The following is a 10,306-nucleotide window of genomic DNA, read 5'->3' on the forward strand; positions in this document are numbered from 1 at the left end:
GAATTCAAAAACTAAAAGAAAAAAATGAAATTCTCTCTTCTCTCTTCTCTCATGCTTTCTTGCATCAATTTTGATTAAAACAAAATCATTTACAACCGTTCGAGTTCTTTTCGGAGATGCCCTTTTTAAAAACAGTTAAGATTAAAAAAAATCAATCTTAGGGCTTATCTTGCTCTGTTACTTCCTCGAACATGTGACACATTTATACTATTATTTATTTCATTTAAAGCATGTATGTTCCAATCTCATTAATTCGAGAAAAAGATAAAAATCAAAGTTAAAAAAAAACCAGGGAATAAATAAAGGCAATTTCAAATCATATTGGGAAACTCAATTTAAAGAGCAGTGACGTCAATTAAATAAATAAAAATAAAAGCTACTAACTGTCTATTTGGTCTACGATTCTACCTATCGTGAATTCTAATTATGTACAAGAGAAATAGTCAAAATTGTATTAAATGTTCTGTTACTGTATTGCATAAAAACAACGCATACGTGTCATAAAATGGTATGTTTTAAACAAAAACATAAATAATGGCTGTTAAATATATATTCAATATTTAATCTAAAAAAAATATTTATAAAAAAGAAGATGTGGTATGATTGCCAATGAGACACCTCTCCACAAAAGACCAAAATGACCAAAGTGAGTACTAATGAGACCACTCTGCATCCAAGCCACAATTTATAAAGCCATAAAGGGCACCAAAAAGGACTAGTGCTAAATAAAAGCAACAGTAGTATACCGCTGTTAAAAATTCATAAATCGATAGAGAAAAAAACAAATCTGGGTTACAAACTAAAACTGAGGGAAACGTATTAAATATAAGAGAACTACCTTTCAACTGGGAAACGAACAGTCTATGAATCTATATAAAAAACGAGAAACGAGAAACCCTTATGAACCACATGAACAAACGACAACTACTGAACATCAGGTTCCTGACTAAGGACAGGTGCATACAAATACAGCGGGATTAAACGTCTTGAATAGGTACCAGCATTTGCCCTTATTTGAAACAGTATTGTTTTTTTTATTACCGATAACACAAATAATAGTGTCGGCCGTAGAAGATATGTAAATGATTTCATCAATATTCTTATTCAAAACATTAGATAAGTACTCAAAAAAAATCTATATTTATTCATAGAAAACAAATGTTGTCTCCAGAGAGACTCGATAAATGGTACATAACGAAATAAACCGTTGAGATGATAAGTCACAATAATCAGAAAACATTCTAAAATGCATACACAATGTGTTGCATACTTTTAATCAACTATTGGTAACTTATTGAATAAATATCTATTCATATTTCAATGGCATTTCAGTTGTTTAGATTGAAAATAGACGACGAATTTACAATAGATATTTTATTGTTTTTATTTTTTCAGGTATGTATAAAAATTATCCATTCAAAGTTTCATTCACTCTTAATAAATATCCTGACCTATTTACTTACGATACTTTTAGTAATGAAAAATTCCTCAAATTGTTTAGTTGATATCTTATCAGGTTTGGCAAAGTATTAACCGACCGGGAAAACCCAGGTTTTTCCAGGGCTGGGCAATACTTTCAGAAACGGGTAATACTGGTCATTAATGGGCAATATGAATTGATAAGCTTATTTTAACACAAAATAGTAAAGATTTGTTTTATATTCATTGTATTATGGCTAAATATATACATTTTATACAGATATATTGGGAGTCATTTCTAGAAGATTGAAAATTCAATTTCATTCTCTTCTCCTCTTATTCTAAGGAGACAGAATACAAGATACATTTAATGATACCTTGTTAATTTCAAAGCATTCAAAATCCAAACTTTGAGAAAAAAATGCATCAATTTCAATGTATCTGCTTCATCGTGTTGTAGGAAATATCACAAACGAACAAATCTCAATATTGTCTTAGTCATACGAAACTGACCTGGCATGTAATTTTGACGAATTCAATTGGGAGGTCGCTCGATGCCGAACACGTACCCTGGTTTATAACTTCTCGCGCATGCTACCATGCCATGATAAAGATCTATCAGTCACGTTACTACGTATGTATTTGAAAACAAATGTACGATCAACAATGAACAACGACAGTTACATAGCATAACTGCATATTCATCGGGATTTCAGTGTGAATATTGACAAAGTAATAGAGAAGTTTGTTTCTGCCCAGAACCGAAGAGCCGATTTTGGACAATTAAGAGTAAATTCTATATCACAAATATGTGTTGTTTATGTTTTACTCTATTCAGAAGATTTATTAATAGTTTTACATTCAAAAATTTTTATCTACATATAGTTCTTTTTTAACCGTCCTATGACCATGATGACCGAAAACCGAAAAAAAAAAAAATTCTGCATAATAGGGTCCCAAAATTTTTTCGCCTCGCTCAGTTCGGCGGTAGTTGCTTCCACATCGTTTCATTCTAGCTACGCCCCTGGAGCTTGACATTCACTTAACATGCATGCTGAAATTGACATGGTTGATTTTGTTACACATGTAGACATTCATGTTTTGAAATCGATGATTGTCGTCGTAGAAAATACTGCTGTTAAAGTTTGTCTGTTATCCGAAAATTGGTTTAATTCTTATTGCTCTAACGAAATCTTTGAAAACAAACAGAACGTATAAAACTATTCGTTAGTTCGCATCAGTTCAAACAATATGTCATTGGAATGCGACTGCAATACACATTCTGAAGTCAGGCAGGTTCATACAAAACTCGTCAACAGCAATACACAAACGTAGTCCGGCAGCGTTAAAGCTCTTTCTGTATATTAAACACAGGATACAGCATAACTATATCTGTAGGGCTGTATCTGTATAGTAAGACACCCAATAGACCAGGAAAAAACTCGTCAAGTATGCGCGCCTTTCTGACGTCATTAACCAGATAGAGGTGATCGCCTGTATCCCTGCACTATTAACGTTAAACAAGCGTCTTAGTGATCGTCATTGTGCAGGATTAACTAGAAATAATATTTGTTCCGTAGCTACCTAATCACAATTCCCTTTATGATAGCAGTGCTAAATATCAATTATAAGAATATAATTCGCCGAATTATTCGTGAAATATAGCATTATTATTTTTTCCACCAATCGCTCAAAAACGACACCCCCTAAACAATGTATTTTATTCAATATAAATATACATTTAGTAAGCAAAAACTCTTTTAATTGTAACTTTGATGTGCTGTTCAAACAGGATGTAATAAAAAGAAATAGTGTACATTTAGGAGCAATTTCAATTAGTAAAAAGTGTCAAGATCTAATCTACGTAAATTACGAATTTTTTAAATCGTTATGGCAGAATTTTCATAATTGGTGTTCGATTAATAATTGTTGATAAATATAATCAATTTGGAATAACATCTTATACCTAATCGGGTTCGAACTCTTTTTATCTTAAGTTGAGTCAATGAAAGCGATTTCGTTTTTCGTAGATATATCTTCATTGTAGAATAAAATATATATTGGATTTCGAAACCTACTTTAAAAACCTTTATTATTTATTAAATCAAATATTAGGAACCCATGTGTCCACAGATTTAACTCAAATTATTTGTGTACCTATTGGTTTATATCATTGATGTCCTCACTATTTCAAAACAAAATGATAATTTTCATTGCACTGTTAATATCCTGGTCTTTTATTTAATTTGTCTTAACTGAATTTGCAATACATCCATTTGAACCATAACTTTTGATTCCTCTAAATAAAGGCAACAGTAGTAAACCGCTGTTCAAAAGTCATAAATCGAATAAGAGAAAACTAATCCGGGTTACAAACTAAATACGAGGACAAAACATCATCTATAAGAGGAAAACAACGAACAACAGAAACACTGAAGTGCAACACAATTCAAACGACAATGCAACACACAGTTAGGTGTAGACAAAGTGTTGCATTAAATAAACCCACACTAACGCCGGGTGCATAAATTTTGTTAGTTAACTTCACCTTTCTCGTTTACTATAATTATGTTAATGCGGTCAAAATTGAAATTACTAATGTCTACCTGAGTAAACGCGCGTTACTCCGTGTCCGTTTTGTCAGTGGTAAACGGATGTTTACTTTATATTTTACTTTTTTTTTTACGTGAACTTGAAAGTAAACACGGGTTTCCTTTTCGTGCTAACTTAATGTGTAAATGATAGAATAACTTCGTGTACATTTGTACATTTCATTTTATTTTTGTTAAAATGACTTTTATCTAAATATTTCAAGTATATGTGTTTAAAACCGTCTCACTCCCAATGCAAACTTTTAATTCGAAATTTTAACTAACATCATTATTATAGCAAAATATCAGTTCCAAAAAACTTAAAAGGCGGATTTTCTATATTTTAAACGGCAGATTCAACTAGGTTATGCTTCAAGAAACCAAATAAAAATAAATGACACATCGTACACTAATTTGATTCCATGCCGTAGGACATTATCTAAAAGTTAATTATTGGTAAATTTGTATATAGATACATGTATGCTGTTTATAAAAAGTAAAACTCCAAGCGGCTTTGCTTTTGTAATAATGTTCAATGGAACGGAATTATAAGTCTAATTTCAAAACTGGAAATTAAAATTTCTATAGGAACAACTCAATGCACGACGCTCATTTAAATTTATTTATTCTTCTATCTAGCAATTCTTTACTGAACACGTGTTTTATAAATACGCGCACCAATTTATTGTTACAAAATTTGGTGCTTAAAATCAAAACAAAATTAAGTAGTATATATTGTTTTTATACTACCAGGTGTTGGGATTAGACTTTGTATAGAGGGTCTTTTTTAAATGTAAACAAGGGGACCAATGATTAAATGAAAGCCTCGCTTTAATTTTCAACTATTGAAGTTGATTATTTCGAACTTTTGTGAATGGTTTTTATTCTTTTTCATTCTTATTGTATTCATTCTGTTCCTTCAAACAGATTACACCATTACATGTAAGTAAATGAGTTGTTTAAATTTTATTGAATGTTTTTATAAAAAAGTACAACTTTGCATTGCATTGAATTGATTGAAGCTAGTATCTTTTGAAAGAGTGCTGGTCCAGAACCTTCAATAAAAAAACATTAATATTCCCATTAGCCACCTAAATCCTGCTGAATTTTCTTCAGAGACAAATCAAGTTCTTTGAAGGTTTGATAATTTTCTTTTATTTTCCCAAATAGTGTCACAAATTAATCAAATTCGCACCCACACCATTTTCTTCCAGTAACATATTTCATATAAAAAAATATGTTTGTTTTATCATGACCTTAATCCGTTTACTTGTAATAATCTTTAACATAGTTGTTATAGTTTTGTTAAAGACCCTTATATATGCAAAGAAAACCTCACACTTGAATTACGGTCATGTAAGTCTAAAAACTGTAACAAAAGAGCGTGCTTAAATATACACATTGCTCAAGAGAGGGGCAAAAGATACTCATAGATCGAAAATAAACTGACAACGTCATGGCTAACAAGAGAAAAAACAAATAATAGTACACAAGACACAACATAGAAAACTTAAGACTAAGCAACACAAATCCCATTAAAACTTTGGATGATCCCATGTGCTCCGGAAGGGTAAGCAGTTCCTGCTCCACATGTGGCACCCGTCGTGATACTCATTTTATTACAAACTCGGTAAATCCAAGTCACATGTATGAAAAACAAACGTGGAATCAGGGTTTTAAACAGTCTGTAAAAAACATACGAGTGGGTTCACTTGAAAGCTATGTAAAATTAAAAGTTTAAATAAATAAGCTGTTTTTGGCGCGAATTCCGAACCAATACATTCCAGTGACGAATATTACACGCAGATGTACATCGTTTGACACGTTTGTTTGCATGAAAGCCCTCTTACTACAAACATATTGACGGATACTTACATGGAATAACAATAATAAACGTATTTTAGGGGTTTTTTTTCATGCATTTTTCTATTTAAGACAAGAGAGACATAAATGCGGGGGTGAATGAAAATTACAGAGTAACGAATAATTGTCAAAAATAAAAAGAATAGAGAAAAAGCAGTCCCCTTTCCGAACCCTCATTTATATATTTATTATGAAAAAATACAATAATGAGTCTGTTAAAATGTCTTTAAGTGGGAAGCTGAAATCATCACTTCGTAAATTTTACGGACGCCATCACGAGTTGGTTGACCGTTATAGAATATCTGTTCTAAAAAGGATACAATCCCGTTTCCTTTTCACGAATGTGACCTTCCGAAGTAAGATTTTTTACCTTTATTTGTGACATTTTACCGATCGTGTCTGTTTGTTTTGTTCACGCAACATTATCAATATTATTCAATGTGTTGCGACTGTCGTACAAGTGAGAGGTTTGGCGCTATAAAACAAGGTTCACTCCCCCATTTTCTACATTCAAAAATACCCTGTACCAAGCCAGGAATATGACAGTTGTTGTCCATTCGTTTGATTTTTGTCATTTGATGTTGCCATGTGATTAGGGACTTTCCGATTGAATTTTCCTCGGAGTTCAGTATTCTTGTGCTATTACTTTTTTTGTACATCTGAAAAGACTAGTCAAGACTGAAAGTTTTTTCCCGTGAATATTCACCTCTGTGCCTGTGAATAAAAATCATTCAACATTTTTTTTAGTTTAGCCTGCATTTTCCTCTGAAGGAACTGTTCAAAGTGTTCTTGCGTTTATGATATGAAGTAAAAATAGACGCCTACATATTATAAATGATTATTTGTTATAATAATAGTTTTCTACTCTCATAGATTATAATATATAAATTGCTATATAATTAAGATAAATTTCGTGATTTTAATCTTGAAAATAAAATTTTATTTTTATTGCTTTTACTTATCAATTTTGTGAAGCCGTGTATATATTTGTTTATGTACCTTATCATGCACATGTAATATGTAAGGTCAGTGAATACAGGATACGATGACAATCTGCGTTAACGTGCAATTACTACAAACAATAAACGTGCGTTTACTTTTTACCAAAAAAACAGACTCGCCATTTTTTTCACGTTAACGCGGAAGTAAACGCGAAGGTAAACGCCAGTTTACTCTTTACATCATTAGAAGACGCATCATTTTTGCGTTAACGCAGATGTAAACACAAAGTAAACGCCCGTTTACTTTTTATAACTACTGATATTTCGGAGTAAACGCGGAGCTAACGCGGCGTTTAGATAAAGTGCACGTGTTTTGTGAAGAAAAACAAATTTGTTTTCAAGCTTAACATACAGAAATGATGGTAGTTTTTTTTAATTTTGCATATGTTCCATAGAAGACAACACGTTTTCATTGTTACTATATGGTACTGTTTACCTGTTTAATGCATGATAAGTAATGTTCTATTGTATTTTCATTTGTGTATTTCTCTATCCTGAATGTTCTTGCATTTATTTGTACTGTAGTCCTGTCATGTCATGTTGTCATTTTAGTGTTATTTTTAACATTACCATAAAAGCGCGATGTTTGGCTAGTCACAAAACCCCAAAAAATTGTAATCATAAAATGTCAAAAATATGACAGTTGTTATCTTATATTTCAACTGTGAGTTGCATTGTCGTTTGATTTCTTTTTTTTTTTTTTTTTTTTTGCACTTCAGTGTTTTCTATCAATTGATTTATGACTTTCCAACAGCAATATACTACTGTTCTCCTTATTTCAATTTTTCAAAAATATACATTTTATTCGATAATTTATATGTTGCATACTCAAACATACAAATAATATATGTTACGTTCTATGTTTTTTTCTAATTCACTCTCATTTTTGTTTCTTGTATTTCCATGATTCTAAGCCATGTGTATATCCCTATTTACGGTTCTATTTTCATACTTATCACAGAGTTATATTAAGGTAGCACATAACAAAGATTTTGACTTCCTATCTCCAACTTTTAAAATGCTGTTACTTTCTGAAGAATGCATATAAATTAATAAAAGAGGTATATATAGATAGTTAATTAAAAGATTAATCTTTTAAATGAATACAATATGTTTGTTATGCAATCATTATGTAATCAATCATTATGCAATTAATGGCATTTTTTTTTAGTTTTAGCTCTTTCATCTCTATAACTATACAGGAAATATTAACGAAATTTTAATCAACACAGCAGGAGCTACAAAAGGGTGGTCAAATTATCGCTATCGTATTCCATTCTCTCATAAATCTGTAATAAGGGTAAACATCCTTACCACATAAAAGTAGATAATGTTTGATTAGGTGTAAAATTAGATTTATACATTCTATCTGAAATCTGAGACACTCTTTTGTAGATAATGGCTCTAGGAACAACATATAATAAAATCAAACCTCTAGGGGTAACCATGAAGAAGCTAATCTATAATACTAAAATTACGAGGTCCAATTTGTCAGCCGTCATGGGGTAAAAACGACAAATCAAAGAATTCAACTTTATATATAGCTAATATAGGACAATGGTGTTGATTAATAATTACACCACTCCAGACCCTTTTGTTTCCCACATAATTAATTTTGCCAATAATTAACAAGTTCCGGGTCGAATCCGATACCAATAGAATATTCAGTTGATTATCTTATCTGTACGTTCTGCATCTGACAGGCGCACCACCTAACGATGTATTCAGGATTTTGCTATATACACGGGTTAAAATCACAGGGTTGACACCATAAATTCAATCATTGTCACATCGTTCCCGATTGTAGTATTTTGATCAGTATGACTTTCTAAGATGACAATACGAATACTAAAAATCTGGAATTAAGATAAGGCGTATACATACAGTTTTCCATTTGTTAGCCGTAATGACTTAAAACAGCGAATCAAAGAATTCAACTTTATTCATAACTCATATACGACAATACTGTTGATTAAAAAATACTCCATTCAAGGCCCTTTTGTTTTTCCAAAAAATTAATATTACCAATAATTGATAAGTTCCAGGTCGACGGGTTCAAACAGAAAGATTTTTAAAGCAGAGAAAACTGTGCATCTTATAATCGGCATGACTTTATGAGATGACAATACCAATACTAAAATAAGGCTTATGCATAGTTATATACATGTACTTTAATTCAGTCACAGACCCGTGATATCACGGGTGTGTTCTAGTTTCAATTGAAAGTGGAAATTTCTTGTAAAATTTTGTAGACATAGTTAACATTATAATTGATTACATAATTGTTGTATAATACTAGCATTGCAATGATTTGAAAGAGTAACCTGTTAGCTATCCATAAATAGCCCTTTTATAAATTTTCAAGCATTATAAAGAAAGTTACAGCATTTTAAAACGGGGGAATTGGAGGTATAAAATATTTGTATTGTGCTACCTTAAATTGTATTTTTGATAATGGAGTCACAATTAATTTTCGTTCTATAAAAAAATGATTTCTATAAACAAATTTGTTGCACTCTAAAGCAAATTTTCTTTTTGAACAACTTGAAAACATTTTACTGGGATGGATTTTTTGACGACATACAGCGATTTGATTTACCTTTAATTTTGATTCGTTTAAAATGTAGATTTCAGATAATTACCTCTAGAAAACTTATTTCAAACGGGATACCGCTTCCTGGATTGTAGAGAGAAGCTGTTTACCTCAAACAGAAATTTAGATATGATCCCAGTAATAATTTAAATAAACTTTTTCTAAAAGGTTACTTATTCAACACTGTAATTAGATTGCGATATTTTTTAAATTGGTTGGATTGAGATCGTTGACAATTTTTGTTTGGTTTGAAGGATGCCGTCTAAGGCAGCCCGCTGATATAAGCACATTCGGTCAGCTGGTATTACTGGGAAGTGATTGAGTGTCTGACGATATTTAGCTTTTGGTTGATCTACTAATTTCAAAAACTGGACATTCAGTAACCAGTATCAGCTTGGTATTCACTATGTCAGTATTGAGATGATTTATAGCGAACCTCTCTCTAATATTGTCGGTTAATGAATCAATAGATTAACAAGAAACTATGGTTGAAACGCACTCTCATGCAAAGTTGACCTTAAATTGATTTTGCTGTTACTTTTGGATTGTTTGGGTCATATTGCATTTTTCTTATTCATACACGATTTATCCTTTTCCTGATATGTTGATCATTTTTATTTAATCAACCAGTGGTTGTTTTGATTTCAGTTATTCGTTGGTCAAAATTCTATTATAACGTCAAATTTTCTACTTCCCTCTGAAATTCCTATCGTGACGTTATGTAAAAAGGCGACAATATCTGATCACATTGCACAGCACAGAAAGAACAAGTTTTTTTGGTAGATCATTCAAAAGAAGGATTGAGTTTGTCTGCATCACGGTTAAAAATCACTAGAGAA

The sequence above is a fragment of the Mytilus edulis genome, chromosome 13, assembly GCF_963676685.1.
Source record: "Mytilus edulis chromosome 13, xbMytEdul2.2, whole genome shotgun sequence".
Lineage (NCBI taxonomy): Eukaryota > Metazoa > Mollusca > Bivalvia > Mytilida > Mytilidae > Mytilus > Mytilus edulis.